Raw genomic sequence first — 27,265 nt, 5'->3', positions numbered from 1 at the left:
TGAGATCAGGTTTAAATAAAACATGTATGAACGGTATTTATTATGGCTTAGTTAGAAAAACTTTAAGGAAGTTACAAGTGTAGAATATAATAGCATTTGTTATAGGAAAACAAAATTTAAATTTAGGTAATTACATTACTGTATTAAATTAGATTCCCAGTTAAAATCTAAGACGTTTTCTTCATTTTTTTTCTACTATTTTGTCAAGAAAAAAAAAAGAAAAAGAGGTCGCCCAGCACAAACTTGGAGAAGATCCATCATGGACGAGATAAGAAGTCAAGGAAAGTCTTGAAAGTTTTGGAATGAGGTGAAGGCCCTAGCGCAAAATAGAACCCGATGGCGCGTTTTCACTGAAGCTCTATGCCCCACTTAGGAACATTATATATATATATATATATATATATATATATATATATATATATATATATATATATATATATATATATATATATATATATATATATATAGTGGTTTGAAGTTTCAGCAATTCGGTCATGTGAAATAAAATTCTATTTGTTATTTCTCAATATTTCGTCACACTTTTGTGACTTCTTCAGGAGAAAACTGTAAATTTATTAAGATTAGAAATTAACAAAAGCTAAATATTTAGTTACTTACAACTATAAGAGTATTAATTTAGATTTTTTTGAACATATCGTAAGGGACATTGACTTAATTTTGATTTTGACATTTATTATTTCGGAGTTATGGTAACTGTAATAAATTTTATTTTCATAGAATATTGTCTGATATTTAAAATTCTTTTTTTAATAATGAATAGGTCAAAGTAAACCAAAGAAAATATTAACGGAATTTTAAGGTTGAAAAGTATGATTAATAGTAGAAAAATTTTAGAAAGGGACTAGATTATATTAAATTGATCTATAAAATGTAAGTGATGGTACATAGTGAGTTAGTATAAGGCTGATATTTTTAGAAATTAAATAAAAATTAAGATGGATTAATTATTAGATGAATAATTGAGTAATTTGTTTGAATTTTTACACTTTTTGAAAATATTTTAAAGGTTATTTATTATTTAGAATGTTACAGTAGATATTACTCAAATGGTTAGTATCAGTCTTATAATTAATAGATTCTGGAGTTTTGATAATATGTACCATCTCAAGGAAGAGTCGTTTTTTATAATTGTCAACTTGTTCCAAGATTTTTACATTGTTAAAGTCAAATTTATGTCCCGTCTTTAAATGGTGTTCTACCAAGGCACAACAGTTTTTTCTGATATTACAGTCACTTTTATGTTGAGTGACACGTTGCTTAAGCCACTGTTTACTTTGACCTATATAACAACCTTGACATTCAATGCAATTTATTTTGTAAATTATGTTGCTCATTAATCCTAAGTAAATTAATCATAAGTAAACAGTGGCTTAAGCAACGTGTCACTCAACATAAAAGTGACTGTAATATCAGAAAAAACTGTTGTGCCTTGGTAGAACACCATTTAAAGACGGGACATAAATTTGACTTTAACAATGTAAAAATCTTGGAACAAGTTGACAATTATAAAAAACGACTCTTCCTTGAGATGGTACATATTATCAAAACTCCAGAATCTATTAATTATAAGACTGATACTAACCATTTGAGTAATATCTACTGTAACATTCTAAATAATAAATAACCTTTAAAATATTTTCAAAAAGTGTAAAAATTCAAACAAATTACTCAATTATTCATCTAATAATTAATCCATCTTAATTTTTATTTAATTTCTAAAAATATCAGCCTTATACTAACTCACTATGTACCATCACTTACATTTTATAGATCAATTTAATATAATCTAGTCCCTTTCTAAAATTTTTCTACTATTAATCATACTTTTCCACCTTAAAATTCCGTTAATATTTTCTTTGGTTTACTTTGACCTATTCATTATTAAAAAAAGAATTTTAAATATCAGACAATATTCTATGAAAATAAAATTTATTACAGTTACCATAACTCCGAAATAATAAATGTCAAAATCAAAATTAAGTCAATGTCCCTTACGATATGTTCAAAAAAATCTAAATTAATACTCTTATAGTTGTAAGTAACTAAATATTTAGCTTTTGTTAATTTCTAATCTTAATAAATTTACAGTTTTCTCCTGAAGAAGTCACAAAAGTGTGACGAAATATTGAGAAATAACAAATAGAATTTTATTTCACATGACCGAATTGCTGAAACTTCAAACCACTATAACACAGTACGGTCGAAAATATTTGTACAAATATATATATATATATATATATATATATATATATATATATATATATATATATAAACAAATGAAATAGAGAATGCGGAAAAATCCCCTTACGAACAATTCACACATCCACTACTTCGGGCTGGGAAAAATTTTTTGAATAGAATCGAAGATCCAAACACCATATATATATATATATATATATATATATATATATATATATATATATATATATATATATATATTGTCAAGTATTGATTGTACAAAAACCTAAAAATAACAAAAGAGCAGGAGAAAACGGTATCCCTGCTGAGATTTTTAAGGAAGGCGGCGAAAAACCGAAAGAAAGAATATTCCGTTTGACATTAGCAGTTTTAGACGGGGAGATATTAGATATATTACAATCACAATAAAGATGCACTAGAAATAAACAAACCAAGACACGTTGAATGTTACAAGGAGCACTCCCAAATCATAATTTACAAAGTTTATGTATTGTAAATCATGATTCGGGAGTGCTCCTCGTAACATTCAGCATATCTTGGGTTGTTTATTTCCAGTGCATCTTTATTGTGATTTTAGTATAGAAGTTCAGCCACGATTTTCTGAGTCCTGCCCTCTGCAATACTAGAAGGGTAGAGGAGGTACTTACAACTTATGGAAAATCCACGGGTTTCATGTGACATTTTTCGGTGAAAATTAGATTTTCCATGAAAAAAAAAATCGGGTGTTTCAATGAATTTCTGAGGCCTGCTATACCCATAGAATGAAAGGATGCTATCGATTTTATGAAGAAAATTTGAAGAAAATCATGAAAACTTCATTATTTTCATTACGTGTTTTTGCAACCCTCCTGCCTAAAAAAATTTCTTTATAAAATCACTAGTATCCTGTCATTATATGAATATGGCGACTCATAAATTTTTTCATGGAAAGTCTAATGGTAGGGGAGCAAAGTATGCTAAATTTGCAGTCACTCGAGCGTTATGGAGACCTATTGGGTTGTGATTATTAGGTCCTAAAATCAAATAAAGTTAAGTAAAATTTTACATTTTAGTGGGTGCTTTCCATTTTTTAATTTAATTTTCCATTTCCAACAATCGTTTTTTCCGATTATAGTGCCATCTATCCATAATTTTAAAAAATATCTCGAATAAAACTTGCTTATTTTTACGTAAAGAATCCAAATGTGCAATAAAAATTTGGGGTCCCATTTAACATTTTTAAGTAACCCCCCACCCCGCCTCCGTGGGGGGCCGTGTTTGGTACCATTCGATAGATTTTTCAAAAACATTTTGAAAGTGTATTTTGCAGTTTTTCGATCTGATTTTCATTTTGCGAAATATCGCGGAGTTTGTATTTAAAATTTTAAATTTCCCCCAACCCTCTCCATGGTGGGTCATGTTTAGTACCATTCGATAGATTTTTGAAAAATATTGAAGACGTATTTTTTAGTTTTTCGATCTGACGATCATTTCCCGAAATATTCGCTTTTTTTGTGAAAGTTTTTGACTCGACGATTTCCTTACGCCCCGCTCAAATCGTCAGATTTTTGAAATATGCACTCTTTGGTATGTACTTAACTTACCTTCTCTTAATCTGACAATTTAGAGTATTTTTAAGGATAGATTTTTTTTCGGGCCCCCCTTAACGAACTTCCCTGTGTTAAGAGCCAATATATGGTAGAGGTACATCTGCAGAGTACCAGGTTTCCCCCCATATTATGCTAATCTGACGTGCTCGAGTAACTGCAGAAATCCCCGCTTGGGCTCCCCTACCATAATGTGTCCAGGAAAATGTCAAAGGAAACATGTGGATTTTTCCACAAATTCTAAGTACCTCCTCTAACCTTCACGTGTTGCAAAGCACAGGACTCAGAAAATCGTGGCTGAACTTGTATCTAATATCTCCCGGTCTATTCGTCCTATCTATAAAGAGACGTCAAAATGAAGAGAGAAAACTACACTCACCGGCAAAAAATTCCACCACCCAAAATTTTTGATTAAGTTTGACAATTTATAACTTTATTATTTGTGCTCCGATTTTTAAGATTCTTACACCAGTTTGTAGGTACATATATTCATATTGTGGTATTATTCCGGTAACAAAAAATTTTGCTTGCATGTCATTGTACAGGGGTGAAAGGAAGCGTTGTATTTTCTCCTAATTTTAAAAAAATCTGTGGAAAAATGGAATAGCTGATTTTGTTTTATAGTCCTGTCATATTTTGCCGGAGGCATCACCAATATTTTGTTTTTTGAATTATCCGAATATCTTTTTTGTTGTAAGAGCTGTACCATTTTTTGTAAATAAAAACACTGATTGACTCATACAATTGAGGTTGAATTGATAAGATTAGAATGGCTCGCATGCAGCCCAGATCTCAATCATATTGAGCATTTATGGGATGAATAAAAAAGGCTATTTGTCGTCATCCTAGGCCTCCAGAAAATTTGGTACAGTTATGGCCCTGGTAGAGGAATAGCGGGCTATAACCCAGGCAAGGAAAACACATCTTTATTAGATGTTAAACAGATTGCGAGCAGTCGTTGCTGCAAGAGGTGGATATAACCGCTATTGAATTGTTTTGTTTTGTTATTAAATTTGTTTTGTTTTGTTAATTTTAGTGCGTTTGATATTTTTAATTAAATAAACCTCCAAAGCAGTGTTTTTAATAATTTCAGCTCTTACAAGAAAAGAGATATTCAGATAATTCAAAAAACAAGACCTTAGTGATACCTCCAGGATAATACAAAAAAAGGAGTATGAAACAAAATCAGCCCTCCAATTTTTCCACAGAATTTTTGAAAGTTAGGAGAAAAAACAACGCTTACATTCACCCCAGTATAATGCCATCTAAGCAAAAAATAATACATTGTTTACCGGGTAGGAAAAGCTTAACATTCCTGGACGACTGTGAAGATTGCTAAGTCGAGGCGCAAGCCGAGACTTAGCAACACAGAGTCCAGGAATGTGGCTTTTCCTACGAGGTAAACATACTATTTTTCCGCAAATCGTTTAAAATTCGACAGATATTGATTGATTTAAAAAAAAACGCGATAATTTTATTCCCAAATAAATGGTGCTTTGAAATTCCTAATAAAATTACTTGGGTTACTATGGAAACGTATTGAGGTTGAATTGTCAAACTTGACGCTTATAAATTTAATTGCTGGTGTTCTCGAAAGTAAAATGATAAGTGATGATGAAATTTCCATTCCTGGGACTTCAAATTACTGTATTACATATCAAATTTCAAATTACTGTAAATATAACAAATTGATCTTAAAAATGTATTCAGCAATGACTTGATGTTTTCAAAATATAAATTAATTCCTTATAAGCAATGTGTTTTCTATCATTTATGTAGAACACTAACAACTGTACGGAAATATCATTTCCTTACAGTAAGGAAATGACATTTCCTTACAGTAAGGAAGTCCTGACTTTTTCTTCTAGAAATTTTGACAGGAATGTCAAAATTTCCTGGCGATTTGCGGAAAATTTTATTACCGGAATAATAGCAATTGACATCAATACATGTACCTACAAACTCGTGCAAGAATCTTTAAAATCGAATTACAAATAATAAAGTTATAGATTGTCAAACTTGATCAAAAATTTTGGGTGGCGGAATTTTGTGCCGGTGAGTGTATTAGTCTATAAAATACTTCCAAAAATTATTAAGGCTATGGGTACATAATTCGCAAATATTTTACGGCTATCCCTACTTTTTCTGTCTTTACACGGCAAATTACGTGTAGTAAAATTCTCAATGGTATGGAAACTGCAGATGTAAACATTAGGTTGACAGTGACATTGTCATTAGAAAGGTAGAGATGGCTATTTCGGTTTCGTTCAGTTTTTAAATGTTCTTGGATAACCTTTACTTGTATAAATGAGAGGATTATTTTTTCACTAATTATGTATTCAGTGGTTACCATTATTTATATACTATACAAATAGTCGAAAAAGAAAAAAAGTTACTGTTACCTGTGACGAAAATGTCCTGTTACCATGGAAAGCTTAGATAAGGTTTGAACATGTTAAGAACTGCGTTGTATAAATGTAGTATTACTCAATTAATTTATAAAGACTTTATTTATTTCTTTATTTGCGCAAATTAAAATATGGGACGTTGTTCAAGAAATGTGTTACTGAAAAGCGAAGAAATAGACGGTTAGCTCAATTGAAGTAAGTACTTTTTTACATAAATCAAATTAATTACTTTTGTATTTTTCAAATTAATTTTAAATTTATAGTGAAAATATAATCTATAAAATCTATCGGTAAACCAATAATTTTCGCATTAAATTTTATTCTCGTTTAAAGGAGTAAACTATTATTTATTACTACACAACAGAAGTACCTACTACTGACCAGAAGTATCTACTACAAAGCGTAGCGCCAGCCGTGTCTTCATTACACCAATCGTGATGGAATTAGTTTTCCATGTGCTTGTGATTTGTGAATTCACATTTTTACGTACCAAATTATGTATTAGAATTGTACATGAGTAAAAATGAGTGACTCAGATCCGAAGCGACAAAAGAGTTACGCGAGGATAAAAATGAACGATTGTTATTTGTTAATCTTCTTCACAATTATTAAATTTTATTTGATAAAAGAATGACCCCAAAAATTAAGAATCTTCTTCTTAGTTTGTAAATTTTTCTATGACACACATTCATAAATGCTGCCATATTGTAACAAAAAAATACCTACGCCGAAGACATCCACCCACCAACTTCACTTAAACTGAAGCAAAATACTACTAAACAAGCACATACTTCAAAAGCGTAGTACATTCTTATATGTAGGCTGGTAAATAGTAGCAAATACTACGGAGAAAAGCAAATGCTTTTTAAGTGTAGTGAAATCTTCAAAAATGTAGTACGTACTTGAAGCATTAGCATTTACTACATGTTATGCCACCATGGGCATTTTACTTTATAGCTAAACTCTTACCTATTTACGGTTATCGGAACAAACTCATATAAAATAATTTTATTTGAACTTTAATGACTTGAAATCGTTGGATTTTCCATAAATAATATATTAGCAATAAATAACTATTTATTAATTGTACGCCTTAAATCAATTATTATTTTTTAAATACACTATCAATAATATTTAATAAACAACTCTGATTGATTTTATTATCATCGCAAAAGCGTTAAAAAGCAGTAGCAGAATGAACTGCTATATCAAAATAGCGGGTCGGACACATCTCTACTTGTCACTGTCTTGAGTCTTATCATAACATTATATTATTCGAATGAGTGCGTTGTATGACAAAGATAGCGAATGTTCGATTTCCACGGATTCGTGGAAATCGTTCGATTTTTTTCGAATCCTGAAAAAACTAATAAATATTTTTAAAAAATTTAAACACAAAATAAAAGACTAAATTATTATCGAGGGCCGAAAGTCCCTTAGAATATATAAGAAGTTTCTTTCGAATGAGATATTTGAAATTAAAAATCACACTACATTTTCTCTTAGTTTTTCACCCCTGTAACTTATTAAAATAAACATTATAGAAGTTCTCAGGGACTTTCGGCCCTCGCCAATAACGTAATCTTTCATTCTGCGTTTAAATTTTTCAAAAATACTTATTAGTTTTCTCAGGATTCGAAAAAAATGAATCCCCATTTGAATAGCATTGCAGCCGAAAATACGTACCGATCCTCTTAAGAAAAGATTAATGAAATATGATAATAAAGTGATCGGAGAATAAAATGAAAGTTTTAGACCAGGAAGAACTACTGAGGATCAAATAAGTATGCTAAAATTAATTCAACAATATAGCTACGAACATAAATTAGGATTACACGTTTTTTAGTGATTTTGAACAGCCATACGATTCCTACGATTCCATAAACCGAAGGATGGTGTATGAGGAATTGAAAGGAAGTAGATGTCATGGATCTCATTCAAGAGATTATATAATACGTCGCATCGAAAAGGCAAAAAGTGCATTCTTGACTATCAGCTCTGTGTTCAAGAGCCATAACCTCACCCTAGAAACAAAAATAAGGCTCCTTAAATGTTACATGTACTCAGTGCTTCTATACGGAGTAGAAACGTGGACATTTAAGGCGTAAACTCTATCAAACTTCAGGCTTTTTAGCTATGGTTGTACAGAAGGATCCTGAAGATACCATGGGCAGACAAAGTCGCCAATGAAGAAGTGCTACGGATGATGAACACAACGGCAGATTTGGTCAACATCGTGAAGGGCCGTAAGCTGCAGTACTTGGGATATATAAAAAGAAATCAAGGTAGATACGAGCTACTCTAATGCATTTTGTAAGGTAAAATTGGAGGAAAAAGTGCCCCAGGACGAAAAATAATATCCTGGCTTGCTAACCTGAGAGCATGGTATAGAAAGATCTCAACAAAACTATTCCGTATAGCAACCTACAAAAACATCAGAGCCAGAATGATCGCCAACGTTCGTAACAGGACAGGCACCCTAATAAGAAGAAGATGTCATGGCTCAAGAACATTCGTGATTGGACAACAATACGCAGTGTCGAACATCTATTCCGGTTAGCTGAAGACCCTGAACAACTCTCCCATGCAATTGCAGACGTTAGGGGGACCTAATACTGCACCGAAAGAAGAAAAAAGAATCGAAGGAGATAGTCGTTTTTATTTATTATTATGTGAAAAATTGATTGTGTCAAATGTCTTTAATAATGTAATATATATGGCGTAATTTTAATAAAATTGAACATTAATTTTTTCTATGAGTTTTATATAAAATAGTCAATTTGCTCCCCTACCCTCAGATGTAAATAATATTATCAAGGTTTATTGGCAAATTATTTGCCAAAGTCATTACAATAAATTATGACAAAAAAGGCCTTAAATATAATGACTAGAGGCTCAAGTAACATTTTAAGACCTATATTGCCTTATTTACATAATTAAAATGTTTATACGTTTATTATATATAGTTAAAATATCTTAATATTTATTACTAACGGTTTCTATTGTCTTTTTCAGGAAATTGGTTATTTAAGATAGGTATGTAAGAATGTTATATTTATTATTAATATCTTAGTTAGTTTTATGGTCTGGAAAGATAATTAAACTGTAGAGATATACCTACTTTCACATACTTGTTTTTATGTCGCTGCTGTAATAAGTACCTACTACCTACATTTTATTATTGTAACTAATGCTTAAATTGAAAATACTCAACCATCTATCACTTTTTAGAAGTGCCAGAAACCAGAAATAATTATGACAATAATTATGACATCTTCATACACGGCCTGTTAAAATAAAATAATAAATATCTTACCTTTCAACATTACCTTTCTACATATCTTCAAAAGTATTAATATTAGATATAGGAAACCCTAATATCATTGTGTGAAAGACAAGTCACTTCTTTTTTCAATAAAATTTGGCCGTGATGACGTAATCGATGATTTTTTAAATGAGAATAAGAGTCGTGTGCTAGATCGTTTAGACCTAAAAGTTAGCCAACGACTCTCCCAGTAAAGTCCATCCCAACAATTGAAATACTTTGGAGATCTTATGAGAGCAAACACAGAAAACATGAAAAGATTAATTATACAAGGAAAGGTGAAAGGCCGAAGATCACGAAGAAGATCTCCAACAAGATGGATCGCTCAAATTACAGGAATATACAAAAGACCTATGCCCTATGCATGAGTTAAAAGAAATGACCAGAGACAGAGACTTTTGGAGATGGGCAATACACGACATCACCTCGACCACTACACTCCCTCCGGGGGGTCAGGATTGAAGAGAGAGAGAGATAGAATAGATCGTTTGAAAGGTTATTCAATTCTCTATTCAGTAATAGAAACAGTAACATAATTTTTTATAAAGGATGTCCAAAATAAATTAATTGACACAAAAAGTAGAATGAATGTAATTTATTTAATTAAAAATACATTTTACTGGTGTCAGAAAACAGACAAAAATGTTTTTTTGACAAATAAACATTGTTTTCCGCTTAAGTTCAATGTTCAAGCTGCAACCTACCTGCCATTTGGCAGATTAATTATTTAATTTCCAACGAAAAGCAATGTTTATTTGTGAAATAAACATTTTTTTCTGTTTTCTGACAGCAGTAAAATGTATTTTGAATGATAAATTACTTATATTTTTCTTTTTGTGTCAATTAATTTAATTTTAAAAATTTTTTGGGCACCCTTTATAGATAATTATGTTATTGTTTATATTAACGAATAGACAATTAAATAATCTTTTAAATGAGCTAGCATACGACACCTATTCTCATTTAAAACAATCATCGATTGCGTCGTCACGCCCAGATGGATGACGCCACTAGTACTATATATATTCCAAATAATCATAATTTAAAAATAAAAATCAACCTGTTTCGGGATTTTTCGTTAAAGTGTCCGGCTTACAAAATAACGAATGTATTCCAAACATTTGCACCATACTGTATATATAATGTAAGTTCGTCGTAAAACACCCTGTATATTTATGCTTCAATACTTCTGCATATACAGTATTATACTCCAGGCTTTATTAATGTTCAATAATTCCAAATCTTGCTTCGTTTTTATATTCAATGTAGAATATCTTGTCATGAGTATTGGGATAATGTAGAAATAATGTTTTGTATAGTTTTTTGCCCGTCGGCATTTTTTTTAAATACGCAAGTATTTTTACTTAACTTACCTCTTAATGTTTGCTATTAATTAGATGTTGATAATAATTAAGCGTACCTAATTGACAAAAAAACGATTTGTGACGTTAATTGGTAAAAGATAAAAGCAATTGCCACAATGTATTAAAAATAAATATGTATTGCAGCAGTACGTAACAAAATTAGCAAGATAATCATTTTGCAAACTTTTGGTTGCATATTTGCAGCATAGTCAGTACCTACTTATTTATTTGGCCTATGATACAATAATAAGAAAAATAAAAAATACAAAAACAAAAACAAGCATTCATACGTAATTGAAAACAAGCATAACATTTAATTAGACCATGATGTCGAGACTGCACATTGAGTTTATTGCTTCTGGGACTGTTTCAAAAAAGTCCTGCCATGAATATGGATCTGCTCGGAGAGAGCATTCTAAGGTAATGTATTATATGGTTTGTCTTGTATGACCACAAGCTTATGACGGAGCCTTGCCTCACATCTCTAGAACGGCAGCATATATCTACCACACTCAGATCTGAATATATTTAGTGTCAACCATGTCTTGCGATTCAAACCAAAATCTGGAACCTGCTGATCAGGATGTGTGAATATGTGGTTCTACGCTCTCTTTCTTTCAATTCTTCCAATAATTTTTTGGTTTCAAAATTGGCCGCGAATAGGGAACTAGATGTTAACCAAAGCGGGTTACATCATTTTCAGATGATCTAACAATAAAACACTGAAAACATTTGTTTTCTATACTTCCACAAAATGTATTACAACTATGTGACTACGGCTGTTTCGGCAGAGTGCCTTTCTCAAGTGATTTAGATTACTATGGGTTTGCCTTTTTAAAGTCTTTAACTGAAGAGGTTGAGGAGTGGGGAGCTGTTTGTCTCGAGTTGGTCATTCAGAATTATATCTGTATTTTTCAATTTATTAATTTCCATAGATTCTAATAAAGATAGCTTAAGGCTGGATGAAGTAGTTTGGATGAATAAAAATGGTATACATTTTTATTTTATAGCTTAAGGCCTTTATTTTCAATATGCAGAATTTGAAACTGTTCATTAAAAGAATGATTATGATCTAGAAGGTGAAGTGCGTATGTAGAAGTGTCTGTTTTTCTATTGTTGAAAGCCCTTTTGTGTTCTGCTATCCGTTTGTCAAAGGTTCTGCCAGTTTGACCGATGTAAGTTTTCAGACAGTCAACACAAGTTAGTTTGTAAACACCACTCTGTAGTTGTTTTCTATTTCGGCTTTTATTGTTCTTAATATATTTGCTTAAGTTGTTGTTAGTTCTGAAAGCTGGTGTTATTCCATTCTTTTTTATGTATCTGGCTATTTTTGTTGTTATCTTGCCAGTATATGTGATAGAGCAGAAGGTACTGGCTTCTTTCTGTGGTGGTGGATAGACTAATTTCAGGGCTTTCTTATGGAGTTTTTGGTTTAACATTTTGTTAATTGTTTGTTCGTTATAGCCATTGTTTACTGCTATTTTTTAATGATGTTCAGTTCTATCTCGAAGTTATTTTTTGACATGGGAATTTCTGTCAGTCTATGTATCATGCTATGGTAGGTTGCTAATCTGTGTTGTGTAGGATGGGATGATGACTTGTGTATAGTTGTGTTAGTATGGGTAGGTTTATGATATACGGAGAACTCATATTTGTTGTGTAGTCTGGTAATTGTTACATCTAGAAAGTTTATGGACGTATTCTGTTCGGTTTCTATTGTAAACTCAATATTACTATGAAGTGAATTAATGTATGATAGAAATTGGTCAAGTTGCCTGTTAGTTCCTGTAGAGCATACTAGTATATCATCCACGTATCTCCACCAATATAAGAACTGTTTAAATACGGGATGTTTAGAAATTGTTGTTTCAACAATCATATTGTTGAAACAACAATAGTACCGTTTTAACAACATGATTGTTGAAACAACAAATTATTTTCAGATGACTTAGCAGAGACTTTGTTAAGGTGTCGCTTGTAGGAAAGGGTACGATCTAGAGCAGTGCTGTTTTATCAATGATGTAGCCAAGTAGGGTCTTAGATTTTTTATAGTTTTCGGTACAAATTATAGACAAATTCCTGAATTGTTTCCTTGATCCCAAATAGCTTTAAAACGCCCTTTTATGAGACTAAATTTAAAAAGTTTTCCCTGGGGCGGACCTTCTTCTGAAAATCCCCCAGAACATTGCGTACCGAAACCTATATTGTTACAAAAACAGCACTGATCTAGAGTAATATCAGCATATTTAGGAAACTTATTACATGAAAGTATTTTGTCCTGAAATATAATGCTTAATTATTTCTTATGTGTCATTTTATTGTTGAGATGGAAACAGGATACTTTAGTTTTACTAACACTAGGACCAATTCTTCAGTTTTTAAAATATACCCCTACAATTTTTGGATCCGTCGGACAAGTGCTAAATCATCGGCGTAGCAAAACTGGCTAGAACTAGTATGTGGAAGATTTGAGATATATAGATTTAAAAGAAGGGGTGCGAGTACTGAGCCTTGAGGAAGTTTATTGTTTAATTTTCTTTCATTGCTCATTTTGTCTACCACAACGACTTTAAATCTTCTGTGAGATAGTATTTGGTTGATTAATCGATCAGTTGTTTTGAAAGGAAATGCCTGTAAAAAGTTATACATCAGTCCTCTCCAAATTGTGGCATAAGCAGCTGTCAAGTCTATAAAAACCACTGATGTTTTGAGGCAATTCTGAAAGACAGCTTTGGTATTAGTTGTTAGTGCCAGTATCTGATCGCAGCAGCTCCCATAGACCTAAAACCTATTTATTTCGTTTATTCAGAAACCTTTACCACGATTCTGCCAAAGATTCTCTTAAAATAGTTTTTTCAAAAGTTTATAGACACAGTTTTTCATATGATGATCATAATATGATCATATTATAAACACGACATAAGTAAAATAATTTGTGGAGCGGTAACGATTAATTTCATTTAAGTTGCTAATTAGGGGGTAGTCTTCCCAATTTTTTTTTTGCCAAGACAAAAGGGACCAACTTTATTTTGAGCGTAACTTGCTTAAATTTAATGCTAGAAACTTTTTATAAAAACAGAATTAAAGGTTTTTTAAACACTTTAAACAAGTTATAATGGGTTTTCCCCAAAAACTGCTTAATTTTTTGGATATTTCACTTAGAAATATTCTATTTGAAATTTGGTGAATATGAATATATTTTTCATTGGCTATAACTCTGGTTCTACGAGGTCCAGAGACCTAACGCGTACACCATTTTTTTACTTTTTTACAGACTATATTTTTGCTAACAACGTTTTTTTCGACAAAATAATTACTTTTTGGGTTATTTACGAAAAACCGTCTAAAAATGTAGTTATTTTGTTGAAAAATGAACATATTAACTCGCAAATAACTCGAAAAGTATTGCCTTATCGAAAAAGCTCTATAGAACAAAAGTTACTTAAAATTAGTCAGTTTATCCATTTCCGGACTTATTTTGGACATATATTTTTTCACCCCCAACAAGGGGTGAAAGTCACCCCCAGGGCAAAAGCACACATCAGCACAATATCACTTTTTTTCTTTGACATGTAAGCTATACGTATGCCAAATTTCATGTCAATCCAAGCAGTTCTTTAAAATTCAGAGCAAAAACCGTGAAAGAATGTACTATTCTTTAGGCGCGATTGGGAGTGAATTTTCATTATTCTGCGCGCATGCGCACACAGACAGTATGGCGTTTAGTTGCTAACTCTTTCAAGTTATGTATAAATATATCAGTGCAAAAAAAAGTGTGAAAAGAATATATTAGTGTTTTTAGTAAATATATTTATTATAGTTTGTGTCTTTGGACTTGCCTTCCTCAGGAGTAAAATAAGTATTATTAAAACATTTATATTTATGTATTATACTTCTTCACTTCATCTGTTTATTACCGTGAATTGTCATTATGTCCGAGACGATAGAAACACAGACCTCGTAGGATGATTGGTATAGCATTCGTTTAGAGATAGAGAGGTCTTGAGTTCAAATCCCGGACCATTCCTATTCTTTTATTTTATTTTTGGAAAGTGGTAAGCATTATAATTTGTTTAGTATTTAAATAAAATTAAAATAAACTGTTTAAAGTATATTTATTTCGTTGAAATCGTATAATAGAAGTATATCTTCTTTTTTTTTTCATTATGAGAATTAAAATTTCTCTGCTTGTTCTTTCGTTCCTCTGCTATAGAAATGCATAGAATCATGTATGAATAAGTTTGCTTTAATGATACTTTTAATCATAAGTTTCTGGTAAATTCTCCACCTGGTAAAACCAATGAAACCGCTTCGTGACAAAAATGCGAATAGATCTGTCGACATTTAAACAAAGAATACTAAATCAATTGATTTTTTGTTTCACTATAATCGCAGCTAGAATCATGTCAGGTGTTAGACGAATAAAATTAGTATATATTGTTGATACATACAAATGGCGTACAAAACCTCGTAGATTTTCCTTGTACTTATATAACAAACATATCAATTATTTATAAGGTCATTATGCAGCCAAGTCGCGAATAGGAAATTAGAGATAAGCCGTAACTTAGACTATGTATGGTTTAATTTAAGTAGTTTGGAGAAGATTATAATGTTATTATATACACATACCCAAACTTATATGGAATCACCATGTATTTCAAAGTAATATTTATTTTTCTTGAAAAAACTTGTTATTGTTTCGAAGAATAAAGGTTTTTATTGAAAATTAACAAATATATAAGACATTCGGATAGTAGAGCTCGGTACGGTATAGGTTGTTTGTAGTGATGAGCGAGACTGGTCTTGGTCTTGCGGTCTTGGTCGTGTTCTTGCAGCAAGACCAAGACCAAGACCAAGACCGCCTTTTGGTTGCAAGACCAAGACCAAGACCAAGCTTGCAAGAACAAGACCAAGACCAAGACCGAACCTTGCAAGACCACGCAAGACCAAGACCAACCTGCAAGACTCTTGCACTTTTTTGAGAAAAATTGGTTTTTATTATTTAGCTTTATTTTTTTAGTTCAATAATATATACTGACATTGTAACAAACCTTAAATAATATCGAATTTTTAAAATACGTAATATTTTGGTTATATTTTTAAGTCGTTTTGATTAAGTCAAACGGTTTGCATTTTCTCAACCTTCAAAGTGTCCAGAAGGCAAGTTTTCAAACGGCGACAGTTCAAGGATAATTTAAATTACTTGTAAGACAAAAAAATGTAATTATAGATAGGGTAATCCATTAAAAAAAATGCAATTAAAAACGGTTTTTATGTACCAGTAGTTTTCGCTTTTTTGTGTAATAAAAATACTGACACTTATTTCAATAATTCTTTTCGCACAATCGAGGAAAAATATCATAATAGATTTTGAAAAGGGATTCACAATGCTGTGAAAGGATTGTGGCCTGAATAAAAAATAATTGGTTGTCGATTGTAATGTGTCAAGCTTGGTATCGCAAAATCCAGAGCTTAGGTTCAGGTTCTGAATATAATGACAAAAATTCCGATACTGGGAAGTTTTTAAAATTATTTTTTGGATTAATTTTTTACAATCAACGAAAGTTGGAAGTTGAATTATTTGTGAAAATCCCGGATTACAAACGTGTAAAGAATTTTACTGATTTCATAGTTGAAAATTATTTGGAAGAATCTAGGTTTTCCCCAGAAAGGGCCAGTACTACAAATAGTATGTGCCGCACTTGAAATGCATGCGCAGCATTTCAGTGTGTTTTAAATTCTAGTTTTTACTACCCACATCCGAATATTTTCAACTTTTTAAATGTCATAATGGGTATTCAATCCAAAAATATGTGAAAATAAAAAGTGCGAATAACTCGTGTTACGAGAGCAATGTAGTTTAAATAAAATTAAAGAACTGCAAGATAACAAATTACAGAATTAAGCGTTTATAACTCCCCATTAGGTTTAGTTATTATGTTATAGTATTAGGTCTATAAATTGGTATGGTAAATATGTACGTATTTACTAAAAAGTATGTTTTATTTAGTTTATAAAAAAGTTAATTATAATAAATAATGATTAAATAGAATAAAAAATATTTGATTTTTGTGTTCTCTTAAAAAAATTTAATTTATGTTCTTAAATTTGACCCTCGTAGGATAAATACTACAGTGTTCGAGTGAAAGGATCAGATCATTATCTGTTAACAACTATAAACCGTTTATCCCTTTTCGTAAAATCCGTGAATTGAAGGTCCCCGACCATTTGTGGCACCTTTAAGAAGCTCTTTTTCTTTAACATTTTATTAAAATACAGGGGCAATAAACAATAATCCAGACTCAAGACGTGGTCTGAAGGCAGGCGGCAGGTATCAACAGCATGCAAAACACAGCGTGACACAACCGAAGGCCGGCAATTGCAACAAGGGTTGTAAATGTAGGTTTTTCCTACTGATAAACATTACCATTATAAAAATATACTCTTCTTCTTCTTTCTCATAATCCTTAGTGCCCTTCAGGGCGTCGGATAAAAATATACTCTAATCTCTTTATATAGAGAGAAATAATTAGGTCATTAGGTGAATGTATAATGTTTAAATTGGTATCCGTTTGAAACTACATTCTACATTCTGTTAAAATTTTAAAGCAAAAAATATAGTTTCATTCTTCACATCTTTATTTATTTCAATGTACATTTTATTCGAAATGGTTTGGTTCAAATTATTACTACCAAAAAAGCAAGACCAGCAAGACCAAGACCAAGAACAAGACCGGCTAGTGCAAGATCAAGACCAAGACCAAGACTGCCTTTTAGCTGCAAGACCAAGACCAAGACCAAGCTTGCAAGAACAAGACCAAAACTAGCCTGGTCTTGGTCTTGTTCTTGTTTTGCTCATCACTAGTTGTTTGCTTGAGTTGCAAATTGAACGAAAATAAATAAACTAACTTTTGCACCCAAAAACGAAAATATGCCTCATGTGGGATTATAGAAGTTACAACGGGAACAGATTATTGGTCTTGTGAAGAAAATAATGTTCTCAGAGGGACATGGCCGTAAAGCTAGGCGTAACACAAGGCGTTCTGTCCAAAACCTATGATAGGTAACAGTAACTAGGAAAGCTAAAAATAAAGCAAGGGAAAGTCGCCAGAAAGTAATAACAACTTGCCAAAATCGATTAATTGTCTAATCAGCTGGAAAACACCCAACAATTTCTCACCTGCAGCTCCAAAGGCAGCTTTTGGAAGCTACAGGTGTAACTTTTTCAGTTGAAACGATAAGAAAGAGAGTTCGTGCCAAGAAGTATACAGCAGGAGACAGTTATGAGTTCCCGAGTTATCTAGGCACCACAAGATTGATCGCCTAAATTGCTGTCTTCACCACCAAAACTGGAACATTGGGAGTTGACAAAATGTGCTATTTTCAGAAAAAGTCAAGATTGGTGTAAAATCAGATGACCCACGAAATCGTGTACTTAGACGTCGAAGAAGACAAGCAAGAACGAAAACTGTCAGATCTGTTCTCAAATATACAAGGGGAAGTATAATGCTCTGGAGAGGAATTGTGATCCGTAAAAAAACTCGTTTAATTTTCATACAATCAACTTTAACTGCTCACAGGTATGTTGATAACCTATAGTCAGGCTCTGAAGAGGTGCAATAGGAGACAATTTAATTTTATTGCATGATAATTGACCTTCAGGTTCCTAGCTATTTGTATTTATCAACAATTTCTATCGGTACATTTCCCAAATGTATGCTTGTTTGTATGTTTGTTTTCTTAGTAATTATCATGTATTTGGTCTTTTATATATTCATTTTTAGTCCATATTCTTCACAGAAATTGTTTGTTTTGTTTAGTAGTAGTTGAAGTTGTTCAGCAGAGCTTGCCATAATCACGGTGTCATCTGCATATCTTATGTTGTTAATAGATCTTCCGTTAATTATTATTGCTTCACTTTGAGATAGCAATGCTTCTTCAAAAATGGCTTCACTATATGCATTAAAGAGTAATGGAGACATAATATATCCCTGCCGAACTCCTCTCCTGATTGCAATTTCTGGAATGGGTTCGTTATCTATTACAATTTGTGCTCTTTGATTCCAGTAAAAGTTTGTTATTATTCGTAAGTCACTTTTGTCTATATTTTTTGTCTTTGGAATTTGAACTAATTTTTCATGTCTTACTTTGTCAAAAGCTTTCTCAGAATCAACGTAACGTTCAGTGTTACCTCAATATAATTGCGCCTTAAGAGTACTTCTGCTCGCACAAAAAGGTGATGGAAAACATCATGCGAGACCGTAAAGCTACTTGCCGAATCTTGAGAAAGCTGAAAGCTTTCATACAGCACAACTCTTATAGCTTAATACCAGATTCAAACGAATCCTTAAAGCTACTGTTTGTTTGAAGTTCAGTAGTCTACTCTTAAATATTATCAGAAAGGTAAGCTTCACATTGAAAGAATTTCTGGTGTTCAGAATTTCAGAAAACTGGAAATTGTCACTGTCATAATTCTGTTTTGGAGGCATGTTCAATAGAAAGGGTACGGAAAATAGCATCATACATGATATTCAACACGCACAAGTACGAAACAGAATGCAATGTCCTGCAACATGCGCTGCTAAGAAGTGGTGACTGAAACTGATCAGCTACGAAACTAAGTAGGGGTAGTTAGGTATATATTAACAAATAAGAGATCTTCTGAAGACAGTTGAAAGGCTGTGACAGATGTGATGTATGTAACATATTTAACTGTTCTAAAAGCCGCCGAAAATGTAGTCATTGTCCTAAGACCATATCAAAGGATTACACCGAATAAGTCCTATCTTGGAATTTAAATGAGTGCCGAGCATATTATTGACCTTGCTATCTTTTTAAACGAGACAATCAGTTTTATTTTCTAAATATGCAATCTTGATAATCCGATTTTAAAACATGCCAGTTAAATCATACTTGATAATATTATCAGTAAATATTGCTTTGTTTTTAAATTTGAATTATTCATGCACGATCAATATCATGCAACGTTTCGTTTTTTTTTTATAATTGTTAATTTTTGTAATTTAATATACTACTTGCAATTTTAACTATTTATAATGGGAAATAAGCCACAATATTATTAAAAAATGATTTTTATTAACGTTTCGACGCCCAAATCGGGTGCCGTTGTCAAAATACAAAATACTACTAACATAAACAAAAATGTTGTTGCTTAGTAAAAAAATTCTTCTAATAATTTATTTAATTTGACTCGTTTATATCGGCAATTCAGATACATATGATACATTTTAAAGTAGAAGACTTTAAAATGATATTGCCAATATTTATGAGTTGCGTTCCTGGGACGACTTTACTGAAAGATAGTTCATTCGATTACATGAAATCAACCCCAACTCAAGAATATCCGTCACAAAAAAATTATAACATGTGATCTGTCTTTAAAAAGACAACCACATGCAACGGTGACGTTAAAATTCTCGCGTTAGAGATCTCATAGTAAATCACGAGGGAAAACCAGGAAAAACCTCGTGATACTATCCCGACATCGTAAGTATTTGGTCTTACATTTAATTTACTCTCAAAATTAATATAAAATTCTGACTTTACTATAATTTTGTTTAAATTATATATTAACAAGCAACAACATTTTTGTTTATGTTAGTAGTATTTTGTATTTTGACAACGGCACCCGATTTGGACGTCGAAACGTTAATAAAAATCATTTTTTAATAATATTGTGGCTTATTTCCCATTATAAATAGATAAAATTGTAAAAATGCCACAAGAAAATAGCTTCAGAACAATACTACTTGCAATTCCACCATAGTGGAATATTTAGAATTTCAATAATTAACACTTAAAAACGGAACAACAATTATTAAAAGATAACTATTGTAAATATTCTGACCTTTCAACTTTATAAGCACAGAAAGATCAGAATTTCACATCAATCACATGGTACAACATCACCTCTCAGAATTTTATCCAAAATATGGCTACTTACCTACAAGATCGAGGCTAAAATCATATTTAACGCTTCTTACCATTCGAGAAAAGTGTAGATGAGAAAGAAGGTCTATTCAAGAGAAGAATAGTAGAAAAAATATGTTGGAACATGAAAGGAAGCCCTAATACAATTTGGAGAAAAATGGCCAGTAGTATTAGAGAGACTGCTATTGAAATACTTGGGAAAACGTCAGGAAAACAGTTTGAGGATAATGAGACTTGGTGGTGGTCAAACGAAGTACAATAGGTCTGGATCCCGCGTATGAAAAAAAAGTTGATTAATAACAAGCTGAAAATTTGTTAATAGCTTAAGGGTGTATAGTCGGATAAACTTTGATATATGGGAACACTGGAACAGGGGCAGTTTTAATTGTGGAACAGGTTAAAAATTTGGAACGGTCAGACCACTAAAACGGCACATTTATTTTGTCCGACAGAATAGACTTAAACTCTCCTAACAGAGATTAAACTCTCATGAAAAAATCAGACTGCTATTTATCACCTGTCATAATTCCTGTCATTTGACGTATTCTACATGTTCCACTCATTAAAAAGCCCATTTTGTGATAAATAGCAGTCTGATTTTTGCATGAGAGTTTAATCTCTGTTCGGAGAGTTTAATTCTGTTCTGTCGGACAAAATACATATGCCGTTTTCGTGGTCTGACTGTTCCAAATTTTTAACCTGTTCCACAATTAAAACTTCCCTTGTTCCAGTGTTCCCATATATCAAAGTTTGTCCGACTAGACACCCTTAAGCTATTAACAAATTTTCAGCTTGCTATTAATCAACTTTTTTTTCATACGCAGGATCCAGACCTACAAGGAAAAGTAAAAGAGAAGAGAAAATTATATAAAAAGTGGCAAGAAACCAGATCCGACACAGATCTTCAAAACTATATGGTGACGAAAAAGAAAGCGAAAGTAGCAGTAGCAAAAGCCAAAGCAGAAGCGTATTCAAACCTATACGATCAACTTGATACCAAGGAAGGCGAAACGAAGATATTTATAAAATAGCCAAACAGAGAGCAAAGAAAGCAAAAGATTTTAATCAGATTAGATGTATCCGAGATGAAAATAATAAAATACTAGTTCACGAAAGGGATGTCAAAAAGAGATGGAGAAAGTACTTTGACAGCTTATTAAATGAAGAATTTGACAGACAGCCTGTAGAGTCAACGTAGACAGTAGCAGCAATGTTCACCAAAATAACAAACGAAGAAGTGGCTCAAGCGCTTCAAAAAATAAAGAAAGGAAAAGCGGTAGGACCAGATGATATTCCTGGGGAAGTATGGAGAGCATTGGGAGAGACAGGAATAAGTTGGCTAGCAGGTCTATTTAATAGAATTATGGAAGTTTGACAAATGCCAGACGAATGGAGAAGCAGTATACTGGTACCTGTTTACAAAAACAAGGGAGATATACAACAATGTACAAACTACAGGGCTATAAAACTGCTTAGCCATACCATGAAAATATGGGAAAGAGTAATTGATAGACGGATACGTGAAGAGACCGAAATATCCAAGAATCAATTTGGCTTTATGCAGGGCAGATCAACAACAGATGCCATTTTCATTATAAGGCAGTTGATCGAAAAATACAGGAGTAAAGAAACAAACGCTCATATGGTATTCATTGATCTTGAGAAAGCATATGATAGAGTTCCTCGAGAGATTCTGTGGTGGGCACTCAATAAGAAAGGAGTCCCTGGTGAATATGTAAAGATTGTGAGGGATATGTATGAGGGAGTAACGACTAGTGTTAGGACAGGTGTGGGAGAGACTGATAAATTTCATGTGAAAATAGGATTGCACCAAGGCTCTGTGCTTAGTCCGTATTTATTCTCATTAGTTTTGGACCAGATAACATCGAAACTACAGGGTAACATTCCATGGTGCTTAATGTATACTGATGATGTCGTGTTAGTAGGAAATAGTGAAAGAGACTTAGAACTAAAACTGGAACAGTGGAGGCAGGCTCTAGAGGAAACAGGTTTAAAACTTAGTAGGACAAAAAAGAGTATTTGGAATGTTCATTTAAAGATGGAGTTACTACAAATAAAATGGTATTTTTGGATGGTGAACTGATTGTAAAAAGCAATAGTTTTAAGTACCTGGGATCGGTATTACAGAGTAATGGAGAAATAGATGGAGATGAATGCAGTAGAATTAGGGCTGGATGGATAAAGTGGAAAGAAGCGAGTGGTGTGTTGTGTGACAGAAAAATTCCAATGAAGCTGAAGGGAAAATTCTATAAAACAGCCATAAGACCGGCTATGATGTACGGAACTGAATGTTGGGCAGTGAAGAAGAAAGAGGAACAACGAATGCATGTGGCGGAAATGAGAATGCTTAGATGGATGAGTGGAGTGACAAAGAAGGATACAATTAGAAATGAGTATATTAGGGGAAGTCTAGTTGTGGCACCAATTGATGCCAAAATGAGAGAGCATAGGTTAAGATGGTTTGGTCATGTTCAACGTCGAGATGTTAGTGACCCAATACGAAGATTAGCTGAATTGCAGATTCCTGAAAGGAATAAGAGAGGAAGACCAAAGAAGACCTGGGGGGAGACGATAAGGCAGGACATGTTGGTAAAGGGGATTGGCATTGATATGGCCCAAGATAGAATTGTGTGGAAAAATGCAATTAGGGAAGCCGACTCCGCATAGGGATAAGGCAAAGAGAATGATGATGATGATCATTCGAGAAAAGTGAACAACAGTCTGGAATTAAAAACCAATAAATATTTTTTACGAAATCAACACAACATTCTACTAAAGTCGTTAAAAATTCAACAAATAATGTCAGTTATGTTATGTACACAGTATAGACAGTTATGATCAAACCCATCCCATTTTAACGGCATTGGTAAATACAGTAAATCGTGGCAATAGGGCTTTTCATCGATTGTCATTTGTTTCGAGCTTCTGTCACATGTTGTATAATCTGTGTATAATATGAACAAGAATAAAAAACCGCTAAACGCCGTAAAAATGAGTTGCGCATACAATACTCCAGCTACAAAAGATCTGATATGAATATTACGTGGCGCGAAAATGTATTTTTTATTTTATGTAACATAAAATTCTAGTTGTATTTTAAAAGATTTTTTCATAATATTTTCTAAATTTGAAGTAAAACGCGAAACAAAAGACTAACTTTGCTACAGTTTCAATTTTGAAGCTCTTTTGTGGCGCATTTTCTTAAAATTTGGCAAATATTATGAGAAAATCTTTTAAAATAAAACTCGAATTTTATTTGGCATCAAAATGAAAATACATTTTCGCGCCACGTAATATTCATATCAGATCTTTTGTAGCTGGAATATTGTATGCGCCACTCATTTTTACAGAGTTTAGCGAATTTTTATTCTTGTATCAGGAGTTTTTCAAAGTTATTTATAAACTAAATGTATGAAGTTGAATGTAATGTTTCTCGATTACACGTTAATCTTTATAAGTGGTCGCCTTTGTCGCATTATCTCCCAAAAATGATCTAGTAATCTAGTGTGCATTGAATGTACACTAGATTTTTTTCTATTCGAAATAGATTGAAACAAAAATATGGGATGGCCGATAAATTAACTCGGATTGCCCGTTGCCAGATCAAATTTAGCGTCGTAACCACTACAACTACGTAAACCGTTTCGGGGATAATGGTTAATTGGATTATACCTTTCTAGCTTAATAACTTCTAAACGGCTTAACCGATTTTGATCACTAAACATGAGTTTGAAACGTATTGACAAGTAATATCTGATGCATCTAAGGTCAAGTATGATGACTGAAGGTATTACAGGAATTATTGAGCTTGAAAAACTGTTTTTTCCCATAGGAAATAAATTTAATAAATCTTACTTATGAAGCCTATAACTTAAAAATTCGAATTTTCCCGGATATGAGGTGTACACAGTACATATCGAATTTTACGAAAACATATCCAAAATCAGTATGTTAAGGCCCAGAATTTGTTACTAGGGGTTTTTGGGTCATCCAAAAGTGCATGAAATTTTTGGATCCATATAGACTGTTATGAAAATATGTCAAAATCAGTATATTAAGGAGGTTAAGTATATTAATCAGATTCTGTTACTCGTGGGGTTTTTTGGGTCACCGACCCCCGGAGCACCTGTTACTCAGGGTTACTGCTAAGACACATTGTGACGGGTAGTTCTTTCAAGACGACATACTCAGTAAAACACAGGTTAAAACAAAATAAGTATATTAAATGTAATTATGTACAGATCAAAAAGAAATAAAAATAAAATACAATTTGTCGCCGCGTTGCAGCGAAGTCCTCCCCCGGATAGACGTCTGTAAAAGAAAAGCAAAATTAATAACAATACTAAATATTCTTACACCTCAGTCCAGTGTAAGTTGCACAACAGTCACGCGATTAAAATATATAAATTTATCGGGAGCTCTCTCACTTCGCTTGCTACCGTTTAATAATAAGCCGCAAATTACTTCAACACGCTACACCTTGCTGCTCAAGTCGGCCTGCCTCGCTCACCTCGCTTGGCTGGTAGTGGAGCCAAGAGCTGTCGCTTCAAGCTTCAAGACTGGAGAATCTCGGTTCGGTGGCCTTCTTAAGTATCCCTCTGCCTGTGCTGTTTAGGAGAAGTGGAAATGTGTGGGGCATCTGCGCGGATTGTGGAACTCATACGGTTCTAGTGTTCAGTGCCAGATTAACCATTAGGCGGACTAGGCGGCCGCCTAGGGCCAGAGCACTTGATGGGGCCGCATCCCACACAAATGCATTAATTAATATTTAATTATTTAGGCAGTTATTTAAAAAAAAATTATGTTAAAAAAATCAAATAGGGCTAACTGAGACAAAAAAAAAAAGAAAATGGCTAATTTATGATTTCCAATCAAACTCAGTTTTTTGCTTTGTCTTTTGTCAAATATCAGAAAAATACAACCGACTTCAAGACAAATTAAGCAATTATCTTTAAAGGCATTTTTATATTCCATGTTCTAATCATTCCCTCAATTTGGTAATCAATTTTGCAAGCAAATTTTGATAAAAGCTGGTAATTATTTTGGCATGGTACGTTTTTTTTTTCAGTTTCTACCCACCGATGGGCCTTATAGTCCATTCACTCACGGTAAAATATTGCAAAACCTCCGGATTTTAAAGAAACTTTGGATTTGAAACAAGAGCTTGGATTGACATGAAATTTAGTATAAGCATAGCTAACATGTCAAATAAAAAAGTGATATTGTACCAATGTGTGTTTTTGCTCTACGGTTGAGTCCACCCCTTCTCGGTGGTGAAAAAATATACCGTCAAAATACGTCCGGAAGTGGTAAACTGACTAATTCTAAGCAACTTTTGTTCAATAGAGTTTTTTCATCAAGTCAATGATACATTTCGAGTTATTTGCAAGTGAATATCTTCATTTTACAACAAAAAATAACACGTTTTTAGACGGTTTTTCACAAATAACTCAAAAAGTAAGTATTTTATCGAAAAAATATTCTTAGCAAAAATATAGCTTTTAAATAATTGAAAAAATGATGTATGTGTACAGTTTGTAGACCCAGTAGAAGCAGAGTTGTAGCTAATGAAAAGTAGGTTCTTATTCGTCAAATTCCAAATCGAATATTTCAACGTGGAATAATCAAAAAATTAAGCACTTTTCATGGAAAACTCATCATAACTTGTTTAAAAGTTTTTAAAAAGCATTATTATTGTTTTTAAAAAAATCCTATCATAAAATGAAATTAATCCTTACCGCTTCACAAGCTACTTTACTTATATATTGTTTATATGGCCATTGGCATGGTACAGTGGATTTTTCCAATCAGGTACCTAGTGTAGTGGGTAGTGTGTGTGTGTTTGTGTTGAGTAAATGTCTTGTTACTTAGCAAAGTCGTCATTGTTTTTGCAAAGAGACGCTAATTGTATCCGAACGTCTGCGGTCCCTCCGGTGAGTACAGATCCCACAAGGTTAGAAACTATTTTCATTTATTAATTTCTAATAAATGAAAAATTCTCTACCCAGGGTATGCAAATTTTGAACAGTCATATCTTAACCAATTTTTATCTTCCAAAAAAGCAAAAATCTGAAATATTCAGACAATCAAAACCTATATTTTTTACTCTTGAAGATTTTTTGTACCACTAATAATAATTTTTAAGTTATTTTGAAAAAAAAAATATTTTTTTCAAAATTTCAAAAAATTTGTTTTACTTTAAATCCCAATGTTTTGAAATATAAGCACTGTGAACCGGTGAAACTTACAGATCATATTATATTATATACTTATAACTTTTTTCAAGATTTTCATAAATTTTCAAGATTTTTGTGTCAAAAAAATGGAATCAACATTATTTTAAGCTTTACTTGATTAATTTTGATACTTGAAACTTGTTTAAAAAAA

General features: G+C 32.4%; 1 protein-coding gene across 1 annotated transcript in view; it reads left to right on the top strand.

Annotated features, from left to right (window-relative positions):
* LOC114338271 (uncharacterized) overlaps nucleotides 1–27,265 on the top strand; it is a 410,991-nt gene that overhangs the window by 172,682 nt on the left and 211,044 nt on the right. The window contains exon 2 of the mRNA XM_050659371.1: nucleotides 9,230–9,250. The gene's annotated coding sequence lies outside the window, so the exon portion shown is untranslated. The remainder of the gene's footprint in view (nucleotides 1–9,229; nucleotides 9,251–27,265) is intronic.

Source organism: Diabrotica virgifera, chromosome 8 (assembly GCF_917563875.1).
Source record: "Diabrotica virgifera virgifera chromosome 8, PGI_DIABVI_V3a".
Lineage (NCBI taxonomy): Eukaryota > Metazoa > Arthropoda > Insecta > Coleoptera > Chrysomelidae > Diabrotica > Diabrotica virgifera.
The sequence above is the reverse complement of the archived record's forward strand: the minus strand, read 5'-3'. Positions and strand labels throughout refer to the sequence as shown.